At 33.9% G+C, this 27523-nt stretch overlaps 2 protein-coding genes across 5 annotated transcripts in view; one reads left to right on the top strand and one right to left on the bottom strand.

Moving 5' to 3' along the window:
* Positions 1-19202, bottom strand: part of LOC113519316 (uncharacterized) — a 128355-nt gene extending 109153 nt beyond the window's left edge. For 2 of the 3 annotated variants that reach the window (XM_052894229.1, XM_052894231.1), the window contains exon 1: positions 18993-19202. The gene's annotated coding sequence lies outside the window, so the exon portion shown is untranslated. Of the gene's footprint in view, positions 1-541; positions 560-18992 lie in introns of all 3 variants that reach the window. The other variant, XM_052894233.1, reaches the window with a different exon arrangement.
* LOC116413014 (calaxin) overlaps positions 1-27523 on the top strand; it is a 214901-nt gene that overhangs the window by 177879 nt on the left and 9499 nt on the right. Inside the window, exon 1 of one of the 2 annotated variants that reach the window (XM_052894235.1) lies at positions 21391-21492. The exons of the other annotated variant lie outside the window; for it this stretch is intronic. The gene's annotated coding sequence lies outside the window, so the exon portion shown is untranslated. Of the gene's footprint in view, positions 1-21390; positions 21493-27523 lie in introns of those variants that run through there. 2 annotated transcript variants of the gene reach the window in all.

Raw genomic sequence — 27523 nt, 5'->3', positions numbered from 1 at the left:
AAAGTTAGTATATTAGACTAGTAGTATAATTAGTTGTAAATTGTTTTAATAATATCTTATCAAATTTATATCTATAATCTATACCTAATATCTAGTTTCAATATCCTCTTAGATAAAATCTGGCCTATTGCGCAATTAATTCTGTTGTCATACATATAAACCGGTTTGATGAGATATTATATCAGTTTCCGATTCGATTGATGTAACACTTTGAAAGGTTTGTTCGATCCTGTATCTTTTGTTTTGTTTTTATTGTAATTACGTTCGATCTATAATATTATTATTAGGTATTATGTAAATTAAATTATACCTTTTTGTTTTTATTCAATGTTTAGCTTTAAAAATAAAATTCTATTAGGAAATTCAACTACTTTTAATTTATTTTTAATAATATGTCATTAATATATAGAATGCCAAATGAGCCAATATTTTCACTTAATGCCCGTACTGGAAAACTTCTCGTCACTAAATTAAAATAAAAAAAAGCAATATGTATGTATTATTTTCATAAATGTAAATGTTCTCTTGCTTCACTACTTTCAATGGAGATGGTCAATAACTGTAACAAAAATGATAATTATTAGAGAACAGATAGATTAAGATAAGAAACAGAGGGTAGTTTAAAGAAATAGAGGAAAATGTTTGCATGGGCATAGGGCAAGTGATTTAAAGCACTGAATAATTTAGCCACCAAGAATCTTGCTTGGTTGCTGTAATTATTTATTCATTCTTTGGAAAACATTGATTCTATCAATACATAGTCGAGATAAATTTATGTTGAGCCATTAATAGTTTTCACATTTGCGTAATTATTCATTCGGTTTTTATATAAAAACCAATTACAAAGTTGCAAATTTTGTTAACACAGTTTTTAATTTAATTTAGTTATTAGAATGTTGTTATCAACATTCTTAAAGTAGTCAATTTAGGATAGCAGGTTGGGACCCAAAGAATAACTGCCATTTGCAGCTTAATTGCATGCGGTTCTGCGTGGATTAGATCAATATCAAAGTCAAACAGTAATTTGTTAAATTTAACTGGGATTGTGCAGAAATATGACTTTTGTTTCTGAAGTTAGTAGCACCGCGGATCGTATAAATAAAACGGTTTCCTGCCAACTTTAGAACGAACAAAAGATTTATATTTTAAACCAGTCCTGAATAAATCTAAATTCCTTTTTGCAATTCTGACTTTCAAAGATACATTGATTATACTCCTTCTAACAACAAGAGATAAAAAAAAAGAAATACACCTGACCCTTTAGATAAATGGTTCCTAAGCGATTTCATCGATGGAATCGACATCGTTAGCGCATCCGTGAGATAGAATGAGATAGCAACGTCGGATGTCTTATTCTAACTTATGGACTCGCTAGCGATGGCGATCCCATCGACAATTCGTTTGCCACTTGTCTAGAGGGTCTGGATTGCTAGTTCGGGTCAATATTTCGCGCCTTGTATTGCAAGTACTGTATGAACATCCTTTGAATTGAATCCTATTGATACATACCGGTATATTTGTATTTCGGTTTAAAAGGTATGGCAGTGAAACTGCAGGTAAGATAAATTAACCAAGTTTTTAAGTCTGGATATCCTATGTAATGATAAATGTAACAAAGAATATGCTAGTATAAGTTTTAACCCGGAACATTTAAACCTGAGTCAATTTAATCAATGCTGTAGGGAAAAATGGATGCAAGTGACAAAAATCGTACTTTGTAACAAATAGGTGCCAAATATATGTTATATTTGGTAGTGGAAGGTAGATATAGTTTATTGAGGACACGCCTCAATTTTGAGAGGTTATTTTAAAAAAATTATAATATTAGTAAGTATATTTGCATATTTTGCTTATTTAGTAATTTAATGAGGAGAATAAAAATTAGACATTAATAATATTGAAATATAAAATATTGAAAGGGACTTATCGTGTCCCTTTCAATATTTTATATTGAACTTGTTAGTGGACAGCCCTGATGATGATAATTATGATGAAGTCGAATGACTTTAACAAACGAATAAGTATTTAATTAATTAAAAGTTTATAAGTCCATGTATCGTAAGTCACAATGCATTAACCTGAAGTCTTATCACTTTCATCAACGCATTGTACAAGTCTGAGTCTAATGCATTATTAATTGCATTTCTGTATATGAGCCGAAATGGAAAGTGTGTGTGTGAATTGGGTCGCGACCGGGTATTGTCGATACCGTGACGTCACTGTTGCAACATGATGCGGGATTACTATTATTGAAGTTATTGTTTGGTTGATATTTTGTTTTAGTAAATAATCTTCGTAAAGAAATGGTGTAGGATATTAAAGTTGGGTTTTTTAACAATCACCATGTCCACTGCTGAATATAGGTCTTCCTCATAGACTGCCATAAAGAATGGTCCCAAGTCACCTGCATTCATTCCTGCAATGCATTTGAGGTCGTCGCTCTATCTAGTGGGGGGTCATCCTACACTGCGTTTGCGTATACGAGATCGCCACTCAAGAACTTTTCTTCCCGCATCGTTTGTCGGTTCTTGAAGCTATGTGACCTGATCATATCCACTTCGGCTTGCTTATCCAATCGGGCTATATGGGTCAGTTTAGTCGTTTCGCAGATATCCTTATATTGGGTTTTATCACGCCAAGAAACTTCGAGTATAACACTATAGCTATATCTATAGATTTCTAAGCAAATTGAAGCTTCTGCATACGGCCAACAGTGTAGGATCATATTTCGGTTCCGTATGCCATCACTGGCAACACGTACAACAACATAGTTTTTTTTTAACAATGCGAGTATGGAATTACGTAAGTGGGATGTAGATTTTTCAATCCCGTCAGGGCAACAATGTTGAGCTTTTAACGGAACTTTTATCTACCCCATCTAAAATTAAATCATATATACATATATTATTACTATTAACGAGTATAGGGGGAAAGGGGTTGTTAGTAATGAGGATTACCAGTCCCATTGCTAGCAATCCCTGTCAAATCGATCTTCCCGTGGTCTCCCTGGAAACCATCGTGCTGAACTCCAGGTGTATCCATCACGGTGGGCTAACCGGCCTGCCCTTTTATACTCACCTATCAACCCTCACTGGTGCCCCGCCAGCGTATACCGTTAGCGCAGACTGCATTACCATTCTATTATCATGCATTAAAAAAAAAGAAGTAGCGAGTATCGTAAACGTGTCGTGAAATGTCGAGATGTTTCGTACGTACCCTAAATTGTAAATATTGTATGTTTACATACAGATTTAGCTTCGCAACTAACAGTTTTTTGATCTACAAAGTGTAACGGTAACTTCGGTCGTTAAATAAATAAAATGGGACCAACATGGGAATAAGCCCTATTTATATTCAAATTCAAAAAGAGTTGTGAAAATCGCTTCAGAATTGGTTACGAAATAGTGTATATATATATATATATATATATATATATATATATATATATATATATATATATATATATATATATATACACACATATGACAAAGAATAATCTGGAACACCACTCCGAAACGTAGCATATTATGGACCCCACACCATTCCATAAATATCATTAATCGAGGAATGCCTTTGTTTATAGGGTCTTTTTAATAATGCGGGAGCGATTTTTATTTCCTTTTATTACATTATTACTTATATTTATTTAGCAGCGCCTAGGGGTTTTCCCGCGAGGTATTAATATATTATTCATAATAATCAACAATAGGAGGAATAAATAATAAAAAATCTAAACATGGTACCTCCAAGTACTATGAGCAATATATATATATACTTATATCATCTACCTACTTTACATATAATATATAAATACCTGTATATGTAAATACAGTGTAGTGTTACTGTTATAACAATTTTTAAAATCGGTTAACAGCCCACTAATTTTAGTTATATACTAAATTTATACTTATATAAATAAAAATATATCGCCGTGTCGGTCTCAGCATAGGATGAGCCACCTCTTCCTTTCCCGTGGGTGTCGCAGGTTACTAAGGGAGGGCGAGGAATGAGCAGCAGCGTCCCTCTTAAAACATCACCAAAGTCGAACTACGGTTTCAACAGTGGACAGTTAACGGCTGATACGACGATGAAACAAAAAAAAATGTAATCAAAGAACTCTTCTTTTTTGAAGTCGGTTCAAAATGACTATGAATTGTTCGAAGAAGACATTGAGACACTAGTGCCAGGTAAATAGCATTGCGAATACAAAGATAAAATCTCAAAGTATAATGTTGGTGGCACATCACGACAGAACAGGTATCACGACTACACGATTTTTGGGTCACGCCTCGTTATTTCAAGACGCCAACCATGCATCTTCAATTTTTTTTTGTCATTTTTTATGCAACTGAAACGGCAAACATGCTAATCTTCACATGTTCGGAGAGAACGATTTTTAGCAATGGCAGAAATGGGGACTTGTGCTGCCATTCCTATAATATAATCCTTATTAGATCGACCTCCACGCAATATCCCTCCTATAAATCATCGTCTGTATGGCGTGTTTTCACCCTCACCTACCATGCCTCACTAGTGCTTCGCCAGTGTATACTGATAGCGCAGGCCGGGAAACCATTCCATTATCATTCATTAAAAAAAAAGGTCGTTCTAGTCAACTCTATGACCGTATTTATTCACTTTTGTATTACAAAGCATCTATTATTCTCTCCAACTAAAAATTTAACAATTTACGCTACAGGTATAATGCCGGGATTAGAACTTGACCCGATAACTCTGTCGATGACCTGTAGTATAACTACCATACGTATTATCTATTTTTCTACGAACGATAACGCTCATACTGGAAATAGGCATTTAAATAAATAAAAACTAGTACTTACATATTTATAGACAAGGATAAAAAGGAAGGCAAATATGACAGATCAAAAGGATCTGTACGTTTAGTAATAGATGTTAACAATGACCAGTATTAAGTGACCTATACTCGTTTCTTTCAGTGTCGACCCTTCGAAGGAAATTACAGGAGTAAATAAATGTAGATCGAAAGTCTATTGAAATTGGACGAGGCAGGACGGCTCTAAGGTCATGGCGGTCCTATACAGAGTTCCTGTATTATATTACATAGATAAACAGGATAGTCGTTAAGTGGATAAATTGACTTCAAGGATTATCCATAATCTCTATCTTATATAGATATAATCCGAAACAAGATTTACTTAATTATAATTTATTTTAAGCAACACAGAATATGTTGCGGGCGTAGGCAAACATAATAAATCTGTATAATAATATATAAATATATAAATTGTACTCCAGGGTATGTAATTTATTATGAAAACAATTTCCCGAAAGCCGATTACAAACATATTTAGCAATTATCTAAATAATGACCTATTATATTATAAGTATTTATCTAGAATATTAAAGGTAAACATAAAATTTCTTCGCTATTATATACCTTGTAAAGATTCGAATTGTATTTACTACTCAGTATAACTATGTTAACACATCGTCACGGTAATTAAATAGGGCTGTATAAAGTGGATATCAGATTGTGATTACAACCATGATCTAAATAAGATCTTCGCTCATGTTCAAAGTCACATGTTAAAGCCTAACACATCGACGATCTAGGCAAAGGAATTAATTGTGAACACTCATTTTTGTAAAAGCATAACATAATATGACTACAGAGCTCCTAGTGAGGTCAAGGATAATTTGGTTTATGAAAATAATTAAGCGAAGAAAAGTTATTTCTCTCAAAGGTTTTGTTTTTAAAGAATGAAAATGGAACGGTTCAGTTGTTTATAATTATGGTGTACAAGTGAACAGCACCAGTGAAGGACTGTGATGATTTCAATATAGGATTTAACTAAGATGGTTTCCAAATAGATCACGTGGAGAACCTGACAGTGTATATTGCTAGGAATAGAGTTTAGAGACCCCATTACTAAGAATCCCTTCCTCCTTCTCTGGTCCCATCATTAACTAAGCATTTTATCACCCTACGCTTGAAGAAGACTTGGAGGTCATAAAGAAAACAATTTGAAAGTCTATTTCATTATCCTACGGCCTGGTTCAAAAGTATCCATAGAATTCGTAAACTTATTTCATCGTGGAGGTCGGTTAACCGCCGCCTCATAAATAAAAGATAATACACGATTTTCAATTACCAAATAATCTGTATTTCTACATTACATTGCACATAGATTGACACCTCATTAATAATGGATCTGCAATAATAAAATTCGACCATTTTAACGTCAGACAAAAATTGCATTTACAAAACGAATCGGTGAGCAGTGAAGCGTTGGAAATTAACTCATTTTGTGCACAGATTGCCTCACTTCGCTTTGTTTCCGTTTGTTAGTTTAGAGATCAGATAATATTGCATCGTCATTAACATCCAAGAATCTTGATAAAAACTCAGGCTATTGAAGCTGAACATCAATCACTTTTTCTACAGAATTTCTTTAAGATTTATCTAAATTAGTAAGTTTTTATTGAGTCGTCTACAAGTAGTACAAACATTTGTGTTACTTATTAATATATACTTTTTTGTGAATATACAATATTTTCTTTATAATCTTTTAAAATAATTACTTTTTAAATAAAAATAGATAGAAAGCAGAAGAGTTTGAACGTGCTAATGTAGGGGACTATGAGTCGAATTTGAATAAATCTTTTGCATGTGATAGCTTCTAGAAGTTTCTTCTTCTTAGAAGTTAGTTTCTAGAGAAAGGTTATAAGTTAATCAACATCACTATACGACCATCCCACATTGCATTTTTTATTTCATTATCACTTTCGACATAGCCGAGCCAATTTGAATTCTTAAAAATGGCATTATTCCTTCATCTGTGATAATATTTTTTACCATCACAATAAGCTATGTCGTAAACCGTGACTAATGCAAGTTAATTAGCGGGTTGCAAGCCTTCCGCACGGCTGATCGGGCCGAGTCAAGGGCGTACAGAGCATGCACCAACGAGCTCCATTCCAGTACCTTCACTTGAGCTACAACATTAGATAGGTTACGTTATCCTATTTTCTATATTTAGAAATGGCAAACAATGTCTTACGACGAAATGTGATAGTGTCATTTAGAAACATGAATAACAGCATGGACATCACTTATTACTATGAGTTATGACATCATAGTCCTTTTTAGTAATTGCTATTCTCGAGCTTATACCTCTTGCGTCAGCGATTTCACGACTTCAAGCAAGAAATTCCCTTAAAACCGAAGCATAAACATCGTCCGATTTCAATTCCTGATAAGCCACAAGTTTAATGACAAAACTTTTTAACAGTTTTTTTGCCAGCGAAACTGTTAAGCTCCTATATTACAATGTTACTAAAAAAATTCTCGGATTTTAACATGAAATTATGAAAAAGATGTATGGCCAAATTTAAAATACCAAGAATATCAAAGCACCGAAAACCAAAGCTCCTGAAAAATAAAATGAAGCTATCTTTGTCTAAGAACGGTTAGGACGGATGCAAACACTCGGAAAATCTGATAAATATTATAAATTAGCTGCCCGCCATGGCTCCACATAGGGGTTTAATAAAGAAAAATTTAAACAGTTTCTTTCATACAAACCTTGTTCTGATAATAAACACAATAAAAAAAACAAATTAGCTAAATAGATACAATTGTTCTAAAGTGATGCGCTTCCATATATCTATTCGACAATTGATTTTCATTTAGATTCACGGAAATTAAACGCAATATTTATTTGCTTTAGTATCAGATTTACACATAGAGAAATTCACATAATACAATGTTTGATTGTTATTAGTATAGCATATTAGTTAATGTTAAGCTTTCGCGTTGTTTACACATATTTTAAATACACGTCGGTAATAAAGAAGCCAGGTATGTAGTTACTATTTACCTGCAAAAATTTTTCATCGCTTTAAATCCCTGTAGTATATTTAAAATATGTACGTATATTTTCCTTACTTCTTCTACAGTTATACTTCGCATATGTTCAGTTATTTAGGGTACTTATTTGCAGTAACTTGACTGAGAAAAATAAGAATTGATTTTAAAGATCTAGAACATCCTTGTATCTTAAATTGTATTATTGCCAATATTTTATCCCGATTATTCAATAGTTTAGGAACGAAAATATGATAAGCAGAGATTAACTTTCCTTAAGTTATTAAGGATAATGATATGAACATACAGCACAGTAAATAATTCAATATCTATTTTCAGACAGCGGTTCCAACATCAACGTGGGTGTAGAACTGAAGATATACATCGTCTGCCACATTTCCCTTAAAATCTAAGTATAAATATATACTTTATTACATAGAATCCCAAAATAAGATATTCCGGAAATAATATACGAATATTATTCGCATAAATTACGATCCAAAAGTAGATGCAATATTAAACGAAAGAATCTATTTCTATACTCGTAATATGCTTACTATAAGAAAGAAGTGGTAAACATACGTATAGTCTCCAACGAGGAAAGGGATTATTAATAATAGGGTCTAAAAGTCTCATTCCTAGCAATATGCCCTATTAGTTCGACCTCCATGAGATTTCCCCTGAAAACTATCATGCTTAATTCGTGTCGAATTCGTTACGATAGGCCAATTAACCTGTTTTAATCTTCACCTTATGATCTATCACTAGTGCTCCATCAGCATATACCGACAGCGCAGGTGGGGGAAAAAGTTCTATATTCATCCATTGAAAAAAAAAAAAAACTGATGGTTTTACTGATAATAAACAGTTACTGTTGTATGAATATGAATGATTGAAGATCTCAGCCTGCTACGACGCTCATGGCGCCCTTTGCTATTTCGAAGGACTATGGTTTACGCCGCATGTAAAAGATCTTACTGAGACACACAGAGAGAACTTTGTACTCTTCTGTGTCTCTGCAGACTAAATAGTAAGAAAATGTCATGTGTCTACTTCTGTACTATGGATATAATATTTTATTTCTTTTCAACGTTTAAATATTACCTGATGCGACAAAAAATCTTGTGACTTGTCTAACGATCGTAGTCTAGGTCAGCTACGTAGTTACTGATGACGAGTTAACAGGCTCATTGTTAACAGCGAGTTAATTGGGATGTTATGTTATTCCTTTGTACACAGTTGGAGACGGTTAAAGACTTTTTGTTTGTTGCATCATAAAATGTGGCACAGTTGCACGTATAAGCAGTAAGAAGCTCATTATACAAATGACTAAAAAAATATAGGTCATTTGGAAGACCTTCAACATAATTGTGTAATGTAAATTTTTACACAGTTTTGAACACACACTTTTGAAGATTATTTACATATTGAAGACGTTTCCTTGTTTTCTCAATAATCCTTTCTTATTGAATGCCCACATTTCACGATAGTATGATATTTAATAAGAGCCATTTTTATTTCGTAAAATTGGCCTTCTGCGGGTTGCTTTTGTCAGTGTTCCGAGAATATTATGAAGCTCTATATTTAGAATCTAAATCGGATTAATTATAGTAATTTTGCCTATAACAAAAACTCATTCAATGTATGATCAAATGTTTCAGACTCGAGATAAATTTGTTTTCAGTTCGATAATTCTCGTGGGAAAATGCGCTTTCATTCTGTGTTGGACAAAAATGTGTCGAGCGCTCCGTCGAAACAAAAGGAAAATTGTTTTAACTTTGATAAATTTGTCGGAAGAACATTCCAAGGACATGGATAGAACAGCAACTTGACTGCGAACCAGAGCCCAAATTGCGAGTATAGTACGTATGTACAATATTTTGGATAATGTCAAAACTTCCGAACAACTATTATTTTTTAGTATACTCGTTGCATTATTATTTGGGATCTACGCAGTTGTTTCCCCTATCCTCTGATCGCTATTAGCGATCATTATGAACATCCAATATTTAAATTCAATCGCAGATAAATTGATCTGTAAGCAAATTGATTGTAATTTCATATTGATCTATAAAAAATATCAACGAGGGATATTTATATAAACGTATAAAATGAGATTATATTTAAGGTGTTTGCTTGGGCACCTCTATCCGACTAGTGTTTCTACCGGAAAGCAGTGGTGTTTGCAATGAGGTGTTTTGGTTTGAAGGGTGGAATATAGCAGTGAATTTACAGGATATAGAGGAATAACACCAGAGTCCTCAGGAATGGCACCGCATGGGGGGATATCATGGGCGAAACAGTATACTCTGTATGTCCATGGTACTGCTCGCGTCTATAGGCGACGGTTACCACTTTCCATCAGGTGGGCCGTCAGCTTGTTTGTCATTCTAAGTTGCATAAAAAAAATCTAGCTGTACACGGGAGATATTTAAGAGAAATTGGTATGAGGGTTTTTAAAGTAATAAAAGCTAAAATTATATTTTTAGTAAATTTTATCTGATTGTTTGTATATGTGCTCCGGTATTACTAAAAAACTACTGTATCAAAATGAATGCGATTTTCATTTGTTTTTGAAGGTCTAATCTAAGTTTGATGTACGTTTCATCTTAATATGCCACTTAGAAGTGATCTTTTTCATTGGTTTTCTTACTTCCGTAGGTAATTCACACGTACCAAATAGCGAGCAAAAAACTAGTTATATTATAAATATATAATGTTGATAGAAAGTATTCCTGCTATACTTAAAGTCGCAATCTCACTTAACTAGCATTTAAAAAGCGATAAAATTAATTAATGAAGCACACAAAATAATTAGAACAGAAAAGTTTATTGTTACGGTAATAGATTAATTAAAGTGGGTACTATCTTATTTCTAAGATCAGCTAATTTGAAAATCTAGAATTATGTTAGGGCTGGCACACATTGGTAAAAAGACACGGCAACTATTAAAATTATAGTTGTATGAGGTATCATTCTGGAAAAGATATAATTTTCTCAGAGGGAGACTTTGTACAGCAACTTTTGTACTGTTTTGTAAAGCAGTTGTGTTTGCACGGCTTTGTTTCGGTTTGCAGGGTGGGATATGGCGTGAATACAGGGTACAGAGGAATAACACCTGAGCCCTCAGAAATGGCAACGCATGGGGGGTATCATGGGCGAAACAGTATACTCTGTTATGTCCATGGTACTGCTCAGGTCTATAGGCGACGGTTACCACTTTCCATCAGGTGGGCCGTCAGCTTGTTTGTTATTCTAAGTTGTATAAAAAAAACAAGTTAACCTGACTAAATACTGTAGTAGGGATTGTACAGATAACAGTTACTAGTATAGTATTATATTATCTGTGCTTCTCCTTGAAGTATTTAGATATTATTGTTCAAAATAGTTCAAAAACTCAGAACTGCATTGCTGACAGCGCACATCTCACAAGGGACTAAAATACCGCAGTCCTCGTGTGCTTTAAACAAAGCAGTTATAAAAGATCAATTTTCCAGAAAATACGCATTGCAATTGCTGTGTCCGCCAACTTTAGCCATTGCAGTGGTTATTATTATTATTTATTTATTTATGTATGCATTCATATACATAATATAGAGTTGTTACAATGTTCAAATGTAGAGTAAATAAGTACATGAACCTTATTTGGGTATAGCAAAATTTTATTGATAAGTAAGCTAATATATATATTAGCTGCCGTCGGAGATGTGGTGAGTGCGAAAGCGAACCCATGTCTCCGACATATGGCACCTCGACGGTATATCGTCTGGTTTTTGGTGGGTACACCCCCACCTTATGGAGGGATTCCCACAGTACTCATTCACTTACCGCAAGGTGTATGGGTCTGCATAAAGCATTTTCCAGACGTTAAAAAAAGGCATGTTTAATTTGAACCGTGGCATGATGTATTTTTATTTTTATTGTTATTATATTATTGTTATATTATATTATTATTATATACATATTAGTGTCGACCAGCCAGTTGTGTGCAAACACTACCTCATTATTGTTATCTGATTTCGCACGCGCATCCATGTGAACAACTGACACCATTGGTGTATTCAAAGATGGCCCTGATTAAAATTTATCACACGTTTCGTGTCGTTCTTTGTTTTCTTCAGCAAACTAAGGTCAGATTATGTTATCATCGGATATGATTATCACACACATAAATGTTATGTTCACTTACGTAATTTGATATTGGTTTTGTACAGTTTGTGGTGAATAATTTAATTTTGTACCAGCTTAAATTATGGTTGAAAACCTACTTGTTTAAATGTAAACGGAGCGGTTAGCTTGTGCCATTACGTTGAAAGGGTAATTAATATAATTAATGCCATTACCGTGATGAGAATTTAAAACCTTGAGCACTAATATATATTTACTGTTCGCTAAACTTTGAATTGAAGTAATTCGTGATTACCATCGAGGCCAGTGGGATGTCTTCTTAGTGGATGAAATGGAATGGTCATTCTGTCTACACTAATGATGTGAGGTTTAACGAATTTACTGCGAGAATTAACGATGATAATTTACAGGAGGAGCAGCGTTAGGTCTACTTTACAGGGTATGTTGTTAGTAACTAATCCCTCCTTCCCCCATTCCTTGTTAATAACAATATCCTTTGCGTTACTAGTATACGGCAGTGAGATAATGAGAGTGACTATAGTTGGAGGCGTAAGTAGTGTCTTGAGTGGCGACCCTGTACTGTCAAACGCAGTGTAGGACGACCCCCACTATATGGAGTGACGAGATCAAAAGCATTGCAGGGAGTCAGTGGATGCAGATGGCTCAGGACCGTTCTTTATGGCAGTCTATGGGGTAGGACTATGTTCAGCAGTGGACGGATAATGGCTGAGATGATGATGATGATGATTTAGATTGCTAGCAATGGGGTCATTCGTTTATTTTCATTACAAAGGAAAGAGTATCTTTCCACCAAAGAGATGTTGTTTACAATGCTACTACTGGAGAAAATTCCTAAAGGAACAGAGGATGAGTTCAAATGTATATAATAAGGGCACAACGAGGATTAAAAATAAATTAACAATGACACCCACTCAATTCTGAAAAATATTTTGATTCCTTAGACAATTAACATTGACTGAACATTCAATATTAGGAAAGCGGCAGCCATCATCACGCTAATCACCTCGTCAAAAGCAATCCAATTATGTGGTCGTTGACAGTGGCAACAGTCGATTACATTTACATACATACATACATACCATTTGACCAGTATGTATTGCTTAACTTACCAGTATAATAACTACGTGATTAAAGCTAGGTACGGTATTGTTGGTGGCGATTGTTGGCGCTTCGTGGAATTTAGAATTCATAATGGCACTGTTCATGTTATGCAAAGGTCATTTGCCAATTTCCATCAGGTGTGCGCTGTCAGCTTGTTTGCTATACCATGTTCCTATACAAAAATTTTCAAGTTACTTTATAACATTACGAATACTAGAGTTCATGGATACACATGTAAATAATTGATTGATGGATATAAAGTGTACAAAGAAGTCAATATGTAGAAAATAGAAAAGATTTTATTAAGTAGTCTCTTTCAGAGAATCTTTGAATACTTTTGGTAGAAATAATTATGGAAAGAGAGAGGATATAACGCATTAATATAGTATTCATAATAAATGCGTAAATTATTATAATATATTACATACGTTAAAAGTTATTTTGAAAATATTTCTTCCAGCAATAAGGCCGCCTTACTGTACTTATACAATTGTATTGTTCCATATATAGTAATTGTGGGAGGAAAAGAGACGAGAAAAAGAGACAACCAAATCTGACAATAATTTGAAATTAGTCACAAAAATACTTTTTTTTTTTTCATTAAAAAGGAAAACAAAAAGGTGCCTCTAGCACAATCATGCTTACTCTCTATATTATATAATGCAAATAAAATATTTATTTATTCATTCAAAAATTATCAGTAGGAAGTGAGAAGGACCACACGCTTATATGTATAAAGTATATACATAGTGAGATTTAACTGAATTTAGTGGGCAGGGACAGTGCGCACCGAAGATATAAAGGTATGGTATTGGTTCCACAAACAAATTATCTCGACACAAAAGGATTCCGACTAGAGATTGTATAGATTTATGTTTGGTGAAAATTAAATTGTGCCCATGTTGACGACTTTGGCTCAGTCTGAATGTGTTCTGTCCCTTTAAATTCAATTTGTGATCAAATGGCGTAGGCACACTGAGGTACGCCCACTGAAAGATTAAGTACAAAATAGTCTTCGTGGCGGAGAATAATTTAGATGGCCTTAGCCGAAGTAAACATGTCGAATTTTCAATTAACATAGCGATATACACTAAACACTTCATAAATTACTAGCTTTCTGTCCGCTATTTCGTATACGTGAGTTTTAGAAGTAGGAAAACAAAGTAAATATACCACTTTTAGATTCTTCTAGGTGTATCAAGATAAAACACGCCAGATTTTAAGTTAAACCTCCAAGAACAGAACTGTGAAAACCGCAATTAATTTGGTACGGTAGTTTTTGAGTTTTTGCGTGATATTTTTAAATAAACAATCGGGACTTAACGCGATGACAAATTTTTTACAGGTAAATAGTACCAACACATACCTGCTTCTTTATTGCAGACGTTCCGACGTGGATTGCACCACATCGTGGTCATGATAAATGATAAATAATAATAATTAAAATTATTCTAGAAATTAAAATTACATAATTTTTGCGTGATGCCGGAAGAAACATACATACAGACAAATTTTCAAAAAATATTGCATTGATTTCTATTGCTCTTATTAAATAACTAGACCTCATATCAATTTTTCTAAAATATATTCCATGCACAGACATCCAGTTACAATTTTATTATTTTAGTAAGATTTGCATTTAAAGATGTACATTTGTAGGACATCAAAAGATGACGACCGCAAACACAGTATAAATTGCTGAAATTGCTGTGATGGCGGCCCTCACTTTTGGACCACTTTGCCTGCTACCATCAGGCGGTATGTGATCACTTTGACTAGCTTTTATAAAAAAATATTGTCTGATAGGCTACACCTATCAGAATATTATTATTGACTATCAAATTAGCCATATCCCTGATGTGGTCGCCTTTTAGTCGGATAGTAACCCCGCCTGCGCTATCGGTATACACTGGCTGGCACTGGGGGGCACTAGTGAGAGATGATAGGTGAGGATGAAGTAGGTCAGTTAGTTCATCGCGATGAATTCTTTAAAAAATTAACCACGATAGTTTCCAGAGGGCATGTAGGCTACCAACCCATTTCAAACCTACATAGTTGTAGAAAAATAAACAGTGACGTTCTTGACAATCTTCTTGTCTTAGCAATTAATTTTACCGAACAATATTTTGTATCGCGACTTATTATATCTGGATTTATTTACTATAAATATTATTCATTATACAATATCGTACTTAATCTTTCTTTCTCTCAGTCCTTCTGAATCTATATGTAAATATCAACAAGCAAACATCTACAGGTATATATTGCTAGTAATCGGCTTGATGTCATCACTTTAACGAGCAAGTTTGACGACCGAAGACGGGCTGATGGATAAACTTGCCCATCCTGTATTCACACCGCAGATACTAAGATAAATTACCTTTAATATGTAAATTTTTGACACCTTGGGTTTACGTTAACGTTATTTTCCTACTCATAATGCACTATTTTTTAAGCGTTTATTGTGAAACGCAGCTGTATAATTTTGTTTATTACCGTCTTTTTTCATAAAACTACATCTATTTTCGTAATGTGCGACGCTGAGCCATTGTCTCCATACTAGTTACGTATCCATTGCTGGTAATTACAGCAATTTTATATCTAAATAACAATACATTATTAGTTTACTAAAATATGTATAACATTGCCTTAGGCACTTATTAGGTATACCTTTTTTAATGGGTGATAATGGTAACCCGGCTGCGCTATCGGGCTACGCTGGCGGGGCACCAGTGATGGAAAACAGGTAAGGAAACAAAGGCAGGTCAGTTAGCCCATCGTGACGAATTTCACTAGAATTAACCACGACGGTTTCCAGGGGGAACCGAGTGGAGATTGACCTGATAGGGTATACTGCTAGCAATGGGTCAATTAGACCCATTACTAACAATCCCTTCCCTTCCATGGTATACCTGCTTAATAAGTATTTATTAGGTATACCTGCATGATTTATTCTATTGGAAGTCGTGAAACACTAAAATTTTAACAAGCAAATATTCTTACCGTAGTTTCATATGTACATAATTTTAGACATAGTACATTTAAATTAATACACATAATGTAAACAGAGATTTAAAAGAGTAACTCTTAAGTTTCTTTCGCACTCTTCTCAACAGATAACAACTTTCCGAACATTGCAGTAAATAAAAAAAAATAAGGATTTAAAAGTGGTTGTAAAGAAATCTATTTGAATTAAGATGATTTGAATTTGAATATATATATATCCAAAACATATGTCTTGTCACAATTTTCGGTCACTATAATCAGAGAAAGCAACCATCTAAATGAGTGGCGGTCCTCCACCGTGCGTTTTTCATCCACGCACAAACACCCTTTGGAATCAACTTCCAGCAGCACTATTTCCGAACCGACACGACATGGTAACCTTCAAGAAAAGAGCATGCTCCTTTTTAAACAACGGACAATACGCCTACAATGCCTCCGGTGTTACGGGTGCTCATGGGCGGCGGTGGTAATCACTTGCCATCATGAGGCTCACCATACACATTTGCTCCGTGGTGTTATAAAAAAAATACTAACGCGTTAATCGTTTCTAAATTTAAATGTTTGAATGCGCTAATCTCATAAATTACCAGTCGGATTTAAAAAATTCTTTTTGCATTTAATGGCTCATTTCTTACAGAAGATTATAGTGTATTTATCATCACGATACGACCTTTGGCGGATGAAATTGCTGAGTACAGTTATTAATATATATTTATAAAATATTCGGAGCAATAAAATTGGGTTACGTGTTGATAAAAGGCTTTGGCAAGCATCTAATGCAGGTTTAATAACCTTGAAACACAACCAGAACACGGCATTTATCGTGTCACGGGCGTTAAAGCAAACAAATCTCTTATAGCTTCACAGATACCTACTATATTCAAGTGGAAGTAGGCATGGATAATATAGGTGACACTCCAGTATACGATCCAATATATAATTCAATATATAAATTAGATAATCGATATATAATATATTGGTTATTGTACCAATATATTGTAACTAAAACATATAGATATTGCTATACATATTGTCCACCTCTAAGTGGAAGTAACAAATCGAAATACGGGTGTTTTCCCCATAAAATGCATTTGCCTGTTTTTCCCCTGGATAATAACACTAAGGTGAAACTTTTTTCACCATACAATTTGTACCTATTACTGCCATGCCTTCACGTTTTAATTTTTTTACTGTTTAGTTGTCGTGGTGATTAGCGTAATGATAGTTCTTGCTTTCTGAATATTAAATATTCAATCAATATCATTGCCTAAGGTATAAAATTATTTTTTTTAGAATTAACTGACCACACAGTTATTCATAGTTAATTAATGTATAATGCTCGTCGTGTTCTTATTTATATATACATTTGAACTCATCTTCAATTATGTACATGAATAATATATAATGTATTTTATTAATGATTTGTTTTAAGCTGTAATTAACTGGATGATGTGATAAAATTTCTTACTGTTAAAACATTTAAGTTGATGGTGGTTAACCCACCATACCGGGGGAAAGGGATTGTTAGTAATGGATACTGAGAATCCCATTACTAGCAATATACCCAACCAGGTCGACCTCCTCGCGGTTCCCCCTGGAAACTATCATGATTAATTCCTGATGAATCCATCATGATGGGCTAACTGGCCTGTTTTCATTCTCATCTATCACCCTTCACTGGTGCTCCGCCAGCGTATCCCGATAGCGCAGGCGGGGTTACCATATCATTTTCACTCACCAAAAAAACCCACCATACCACACAATTATAAGCTCAGTTAGCTTAATTTCCTTCCAAATAAAGAATTATTTTATAATATTCAAGCAAAATTATTTTTTGTTTTGATTTTTGTTTCAGTGTAAGTATATAAATATATAATATAAAAATTTTAATAACATTTTTTGCAAAACAAAAATATTATTTCTACAGTGTAAGTAAAAATAAAACGTTGCAAATTTTTATATATAAACTATTAGAGATCTAGCCCAGCTTCTCAGCGGTTGATAGAATTTTCAAATATATAAATAAAATATATTAAGATTGCTTCAAAAATACCCTATTTTTAACATTTTCATTGGTTTTGGGAAGAAAGTAGGAGCAAAAAAACTGCAGACTGCAGTTATTTATCCTCCATTCTTCTCTTATCCTCCATCTTCTTTACATGTTTAATTTTAAACACATGTTGTTGATAATATTTCTTACTAAATCATATGCAAATAGATTTGAAATAATTTTATATTTGTACAAAATTTAGTACACATGCAGTCTACATATGTAGCATCACAATTTTTTATTCTTTCTGTCCAGTGCAAAGGTAGAGATAATGAATGCCATCAGGATTTGAGTTTGCCATAGATAGGTATAATGTTTTTATTGTGCTAAAAAATTAATAGATATCAAGAAAAACTAATAAATGATCAGTAGAAGATACTACTTCAATAATAGTATGATGATGGTAATACTGATAAATGATGTTAGTTTTAAATCACAGTAACGTTAGTATATCATATTATTTATTTTTTATTTGTTGTGTATTTCTGAATAATATGCAACAAATAATAACTACATAAGCTACAATATGTTATTACATGTGAATGTTATTACATGTAAATATTATTAATTTAAAACATACGCAATTTATTTTGATTTTGGTCATCAGAATTTTTAATGTTTTTATATTTTTTTTTTTTTGTAAATGAAGTACTTACCTATATAAGACAATTTAGATAATCAAAATCAGCAAGTCAGTTGAAATTGATTTAAACTGGATTTGACTTGAACACACAATGATACATCCTATTCCGTTAAATGCCATAGAGTCAGAATTACAACGTAAACAGTTAAACATTAGACGCTATAGAATTCAATTAAAATAAAAACAAAACTCACCTGTTTCCTTTGTCTTATGAATGAGTGAACACTCAAAATTATAGCACTTATTCAATAGGTACCAGTGGATTGATATATCACCAAAACATAATATATTAATCTTATTAAATCACCAAAGTATGCAATTATTCCATTTATACTTAGATTTTCAATCACGTAAAAACAAAGACAACACAACAAGTAACATCACCGTTTTCTTCAACACTGTAATTGACGTTTGTTTTGACAACACAATTGACAAATTGTTGACGTTACCGACACTGACAATTTAATATGACAGTGTCAACTGTCAGTTACCATGACATTATACGTTCCGGTGTACGTAATGTCTAGTACATTCAATTTACTACAAATTTCACAGCAAATTTTCTGCACATTTCCAAATAATGACTTCTCGTTATTCAAAGACATATGAACATTATTTATATATTTTTTTTACATTATTTAAATTAATAATAGTTTAAACAGCGACTTGCTTGTTACTCTAGAAATAGTTACGCTAGTTACAATAAATGCTGCAGCTACAACGACCGGTCTTCTGCGCTCTCCGAGGCTCTGTAGCATAGCTCTGTTATCCATAGATGTCGCTAAATCATAATTATACAGTTCTTTATATTGTGATTCCACTCATTCTAAATTAATTATTTGATATTTTAATTAATGAAAATAATTAATACAAGATTGATGAATGTGGAAGAAGCGAAAGAGGTTTGTTTGAATCGAAGCATTTGGCGTTCCATTGTTTCTGCCTACCCTAATGGGAGACAGGCGTGACAGATATGTATGTATGTATGTATGAAAATAATTACTTAATATAAGTTATTATTTCTTATCTTATAAAGGTATGTAACCTAATAAAAATCTGATTTCTGGCAAAACCTTATGCCACGACTGAAGTTTATTTATTTAGGTTTAAGAACTAAACTACTGAACCGATTTTGATAAAAATTAAATAAATAATAAATTTCGGAAAGTACCTTACAGATAAAAAAATTCTAATCGGGATTTCGAAAAAATAAATGAAGGAGTTTTAACAAACATAAAAAAAAACCTTCTAAAGTCGGTTGAAAATATTCTGTGTAGAACATATATTGAGTTCAGAGTAAAAAGTTTACGAGGTTTGAAGGCAAATATTTACTAATAGTAAGGAGGAATTATGGTGTCCTGCTAACTGCCTAATAGAGTAGGCTTCTGGAGTACTCTATTGAGCAGTTTTGCCAGTAATCGCCATGCTGGACAGGCGGGTTGGCAACCGCAGTTAGGCTCTGGTGATGTTTTAAGAGGGATGCTGCTGCCCATTTCTCGACCACTAAATTCCTTTAATTACCTTTTACGACACCCACAGGAAAGGAAGGTTTGACCTATATTAAATATTATATAAAAGTATAAATAATCACCGACTTAAAAAGCCACATTACATAGAATAGATATGATCTGATACATAGAGGAGCTATATCCCGTGGCTTTACCCGCGTTAATCATATACATAAATCATACTTCATATACATAAAGTCAAATTTCATTCAAACCCGTTTAGTAGTTTTTGCGTGAAAGAGTACAAATATCCAAACTTCCTTACAAACGTTCTGTTAGTGTGGGACACTTGTTTAATGTAAAAAAAAAAACTTTTTCTCACACACCCAAATTATTTATTTAATATTTTCTTTTATACACAGCTAATTGTACACTTTCACAATTTTTTTTAAGTGCTTTTAACTGAAGGTTTACTTTGTCTCGCGACGCGCTAGACCCTTGGTTCAGGGTTTTTTTTTTAATGGATGATAATGGAATGGTAACTTCACCCGCGCTATCGGTATACACCGGCGGGGCACCAGTGAAGGATGATAGGTGAGGATGAAATAGGTCAGTTAGCCCATCGTGACGAATTCAACAAGAACTGTTCACGATGGTTTCCAGTGGAGGTCGGTAAGACATATTGCTAGCAATGGGGCTGTCAAACTCTATCTAACAATCCCTTTCCTCCCTTAGGGTTTTATTGAGCCTGGATGAATCTAACAAGTTTTAGTGGCCAGACCGGCGGGCAGAAACCAGGTCCGTAGCTGGCCAGTAATTTGGCTAGCTAAATTACGACTTAGACGACCATTTAGAGTTTGTTTGAGTTTATATACATATATAGGCATAATATTGCTAGTCAGCAATATTATGTCATTATGTTAGTGTTGTAACAGTTCGCATTTATAATATTAATAGGGATTAGTAGGATAATTTATGTATATATTATGTATATATGTACATAAATGACAATATTTCTACTTTCTGGAATTCTCGTAGTGCAGCGTTACATCGCCAGCGTTAATCACGTTACATCGAATAAATTCGATACCACCAAATTGGTTACTAAGCAACAGCATAAATCGAACATTTGCACTAGTCGATACACGTTTATACGCATTTCCAAAACAATAAATCATATGTTTAACATACGTACATGTGCTATAGTGCTGTACGGTGTCTACCATAGAAGAATAAATCACCACGAGTAAGTACGATGTTGTTGTTCCACTCTGATATACTGAATTCGGCACAGGGCTACGTCTCGAGCACGCTTTGCGTATTTTAATTCAAGAAAATCATATCACATACATATACTCACAGTAGGTCTACTTCACGTGCATCGAATTTCATTTAATACTAAATAAAATAGATTCTAGGATATTGCGCGTTTGTACTGAAGTTTAAATCCATTTCAAAATATATAATCTTATATTTTATATTCACGATGGGGTCTTAACGCGACCTGATCACGGGTAAATTGTATCTAATAAATGTACCTGATTTTTATTGCTAACGTTCTTGAATTTAAAATATATTAAAAAATAATTACAATTAAAATTATATTATTAATAATAATTATTATTAAATCATTATTAAAATAAGTAAAATTAATTCGCCGTGTAGGTCTCGGCATAAAATGGACCACACCTTCCATTCTCGTGGGTGTCGTAAGAGGCGACTAAGGGAGCATATGGTAGAGGGATGGGCAGCAGCGTCCCTCTTAAAACGTATGTAAAAGTCTAACTGCAGTTGCCAACCAGCCTGCCAAGTATGGCAACTACTGGCAAAACTCCCCTTATGGGGAAAGCTAATGTTCAGCAGTAGAAAGTTAACAGCTGAAATACAAAAAAAAAATATACTAATAAATATGTAATGTGAAAGCTTTTGTTTGTTTGAATGTCTCTAGAACTACCAGTTGGATTTGATTAATAGGGAATTTAAAAATAAAAAAAAAATGCAACATCATACAAATATTATTATAAATGTTGATGGCCAACTTGATGGAAAGTGGTAATCGTCATCTATAGGCATGAACAGTACCGTGGACAGTATACTTCTCCATGATACCCTTCATGCATTATTGCGTTGCTTTATATCCTTTATGTATTGCTTCATGCCTGAGGACTAAGGCGTTATGCCTCTGTAACCTATAATTTCACTACCGTACTCTACCCTTTAAACCTTGTAAACACAACTGCTTCACGGCAGAAATACGAATGGGACAGAGAAACTCAAGTAGACGATTTTGTACAGTCTCCCTCTGCTAATGGTAAAGGACAATGGTGCCATTAATATAAACTTGTGAGAATTTTTCATTGTATCCTTGAGGTAAATTCACCGCGCGTTGTACGAACCCATACCCAAGTTTCCAAGTGGAATATAGATACTTTGTAAATTCGTGTTTTTAAATGCTTCATAAATATCCTAGATTTGTAAACGGCCTTTCATATCAAGGCAGATAAGCATACGTCAGGCACTACAAAGTTGGTGAGCAACGAAGCATGTGAGGTCGCGTGCAATTTTGAGGTTCATCCACATTTGTATGCAAACTCGAGCATGCATGGCGTGCGTGTATTTAAATTCTGATACTATCTACATCTTTACATATGATTTAATATATATCTAAATCTTATACTGATCACACAGAAAAGATATTGATTTAAATAACTTATAATAACTACCAGTAATATCTTCTATCCATGATTATATACCAGATTATTTACCAAAAAGAGAGTGTAAAAGTGGTTTGCTTGGCCACCTCTGTCCCATTCGTGTTTCTACCGTGAAGCAGTTGTGTTTGCATAGCTGTGTTTCGGTTTAGAAGGTGGGATATGGCAGTGAATTTACAGGGTATAGAGGAATAACACCTGAGTCCTCAGGAATGGCAACGCATGGGGGGTATCATGGGCGAAACAGTATTTTTTTTTAAATTTATTTATTTAAGCTTTAATGCACAGCAAAAATCTATGTAAATTTGGCAAACTTAACACCGGACGGTGTTCTCTACCAGTCCTCTACCAATCAACCATTGGGCAAACCGAGAAATACGTAGGCGGTGCATTTTTTAATACAGGAAAAATAAAGCAATATATTCCCAAGGTATTGCTCATGTCTATAGGCGACAGTTACCACTTTCCATCAGGTAGGCCGTCAGCTTGTTTGCCATTCTAAGTTGCTAAAAAAATGATAAGTTTTATGTATATAGCAACTCACGAACGAAACAAGTTTTATATAGGTTAGTACCAAAATTATACACTATAGATAGCCTAGTAATAGTACGCTTTGACAAATGCCATTTTTCTAGATATCAAATTATGCCCCGTCGTAAGGCCGTTCGTGATGCCCGCCTCTACTTTTCTAGATCTTCATCGCCTTTCGACATGAAACATGTTTTGTTCTCTTTGATGACAGCATCGTGCCATATTCTGATGTATTTAGTACATTTTCATATAGTTTGAGCTAATATTATCTGTATTTTGTCGAAAGTTGTTCAGTTTTTTTATATAATTTGGAATATCAATCTGAAGGTCCATCTAATGGAACATGGTTATTGCTTACAGATAGTGATCGCACCATGGACATATAGATTATATCGACTTTTGCTGGACTTCAAGTTATTCTTTTCTATCATTACCATATTTTTTTTAAATAATACTAATAATAGTCAATTTTTAACTTTCGCGTTGTTTACACATATTTTAAATATATTATCGAGTCCTGTCGTGACCACGACATGGTGTAATTCACGTTGAAACGTCGGCAAAAAGGAGGCAAGTACATATATGTAGGTAGTATTTACCTGTAAATTTTTTCATCCCGTTAAGTCCCGATAGTGTATTTAAAATACTTATGATGTCCTTTATTTATTTATTTAAATAAATATATTGAAATGGATAATTATGGAATCATAACCCTATTTGTGCAATTTATGCTACTAGGGTGTTAAAATTGGCGTGTAGGCTTCGGCATAGAATGGGTCATCCGTTTCTTTTCCATGGGTGTCGTAAGAGGCGACTAAGGAAACTTATGTTAGAGGGATGTGCAGGAGCGTCCTTGTTAAAACATCACCAAAGGCCTGACTGCGTTTGCCAACTCGCCTGCCAAGCTTGGTAACTACTAGCTAAAACCTTCCTCATGGGGGAGACTATGGTCCCCATTAACCACGTCTTATTAACCAAGTACAAGTCTCTATTTGTATGGCTAAAGTAAATGTTAGGGCTGTATATTTATATTTTAAATAAAAAATAAAAATATTTATAAGCTTCAATTTATTACGACTCGACGTAAGGTCGACTAAGTAGGTATGTTATGGAAACAATGTTTTGTGTCGAAAAACTTGCGAAAATATAATGTAGTATTTCTGATGATAAATCAGGGTGATTTCATATAATGGGGCTGGTAATCGCTAAAGATAAGTTGCTAGCGATTTATTATGCTAATAATGTTTTCTGTTGGTATTGCTGTCATAATTATTTATTTATTTAGATCCATGTCGTATCTATTTATTAACCTATGTATGCCAAGAAATAACCTATATAATATCAACGAAAGAAGAATAGCTCTAAAATCGATCCCTTATTTTTTAACGGGATAAAATTAAATGGAATCCCTAACTGTACTACCTTACGTAAATATGGTGGTCAGATATAGAGTATCTTAGAACTGATCACTTCGAAGAGATTACTTCAAGAAATTGTATACTAGCAGAGTACCTGTGAGAGATGATAGACGAGAATGAAGTCAAGTCGTGACAAATTCACCTAGAATTAAATACTATAACTTCCAAGAGGAATATTATGAAAGATGACTATATGCGGTGTATTGTTAGGATTGGCTCCCTGGTTCTCATAACTAACAATTCCTCACCCTTAGCTTTTATTTAGGTTCCTACAGCAAAATGGTGTGTACAGCGATGTATATTTTTTCCATAGATAAAATATTCGTCATATACAAGCCTTAAAAGACTGGTAAAGAAAACTTAAAATTAGATTTAAGTATTTCTTATAATATTAAAGGGATTAAAAGGGATTTTTGGGAATTAATTCTTGATGAATTTATTTTCTTTTGTCCTTCACACAAAGATTGTCTGGAAGAGAATGCTTTAGCGAAAAGATCGCCTTATGTGCGTTATAAGTGTAATATGTATATTTATGTATAATTTTATAAGTACTGCAATAAAGCATAAATATTTTTTAAATACACAATTGGGACTAAACGCGATGTAAATGTTTTTACAGGTATATAGTATTTACATACCTGCTTCTTTATTGCCGACATTACTACGTTAATTGTACCACTTTTTTTTTATACAACTTAGAATAGTAAACAAGCTGACCTGATGGAAAGTGGTAACCGTCGCCTGTAGACATGAGCAGCAATAAATTAATAAATTCTTTGTTACTTAAACATTTTTTTGCATATATGATGTAGGTATTGGTGGCCTACAGAAACAAAACCCAGTGTGAATATTTTTGAAGGAATGACTGTTGAAGTCGGTGACATCAGGATTAGATGTTAGATCTTAGATCGAAGTAAGAGAGCACAGGTGTAAAAACGAGTTTAGGCATACAGGGTCCTCACTTTACAAGGCGCCTGAAAGTAATTGCTGTTTAGCGATAAGACCGCCTACCGTTGCATATTTATCTTACATTTGTATGATTAAGTTTTGTTAATATTATTCATTTTGTTTGTGTACATATTGTTACTGTGTAATCTTTATAACTAGTATAATTTGTAATTTATAAACTCAATAAACGCTATTATTAGATAGTTGTATTCAGGATATGAAAATCATTTTCAACAGCCAAATCGAGAATAAGTACGTGAATACACATTGTATAGTATTTATATACCACACTATGGTATGCAGGTTGTAGTGGATGTAAAGTCCAAAGGCATTTAGTATTATTGAATATTTATTATTTTAAAACCATATATAAAGTGACGACGTTTTATACGTGCTGAGTGGCGAGAGCGAGAAAGCTCGAACGAACGAGTCAGAATGAATGATTACTAAACACACATATTTATGAACTCCTGTACAAATAATATCAAAGTACTGTCACAAACAATACTATACTAGTCGTTATTATTATCAAAATTACGTGAACGTTGTCAAGCACTCATATTGTTGCCATCTAACGACGACAAGCCGTGTTGGAAGAAAATTCCGATATTTTAAGGAGATATTTTAAAGTTTTTACAAGACATTTCAGTAGTTATTTCTGAGTAATTTACATATCTTTTGTAGTTGTAGTGTATACTGTTTTTTTAATGTATGATAATGGAATGGTAACCCCGCCTGCGCTAACGGTATACGTTGACGGATCAAAAGGATATGGGTGAAAATGAAAAGGCACGTTAGTTAGCCCATCGTGATAAATATACCTGGTATTCCGTGCGATGGTTTCCAGGGGTACCACGTGGAGGTCGAATTGACAAGGTGTATTGCTGACAATGGGATTGGTAGTTCACATTACTATCTATTCAAAGTCGGGCAGCTCGAATTGTTAATGATCAGCGCCTTATCATCCGACTCGACACACTGAAACTGTGTACATCTCTTTACATCTCTTACCGAATTTATCATGGGGAGTGTTCTAAGGAATTGTTTGGATTGATATCTGCTGTTGATTTTCATCACCGTACGACCACCACAAATTAAAGTTCCATCCCAACCATCTGGATTTGTGGTGATCTTTCACCGTACGTTTTTCATGGCACTTTCTTCCACGCTCAACCACTCTTTGAAATCAACTTCCAACAACAGTATTTCTGAACCGATACCACATCACAACCTTCAAGAAAAGAGCATATTCCTTTTTAAAAGGTCTGCTGTACACCTGCAATGCCTCTGGTGTTGCGGGTGAACATGGCTGACGGCATTTACCATCAGGTGAGCCGCATGCTCGTTTGCCCCCTATGTTATAAAAGTATCTCCACGAAATCCTGTTCCTTAAGTCGGCGAGTAAGATACAAAAGCATTGAGCTCTAGATTGTGGTAGGTACGTCTAGGTAGTATTATCATTGTTTTAATCTAACAGTGGGTTAAAGCTTCACTAATAATTAGTGAATAGTTCTAACCTAGTTTCACGCGGTACCTCGCGCTACCTTCCTTCAAACGATTACCAGCTAGATAACTTACTCTTGCTTAATTGCAAAGTTTCTTGGAAAATGTCGATAGTTTTAGGTATAGGTATAATTGTATTTGTCTAATAGTGTATTTAGTATTTGAA

Source organism: Galleria mellonella, unplaced genomic scaffold (genome assembly GCF_026898425.1).
Source record: "Galleria mellonella isolate WM207_F2 unplaced genomic scaffold, CSIRO_AGI_GalMel_v1 utg200, whole genome shotgun sequence".
In the NCBI taxonomy this organism is placed as follows: domain Eukaryota; kingdom Metazoa; phylum Arthropoda; class Insecta; order Lepidoptera; family Pyralidae; genus Galleria; species Galleria mellonella.
The sequence above is the reverse complement of the archived record's forward strand: the minus strand, read 5'-3'. Positions and strand labels throughout refer to the sequence as shown.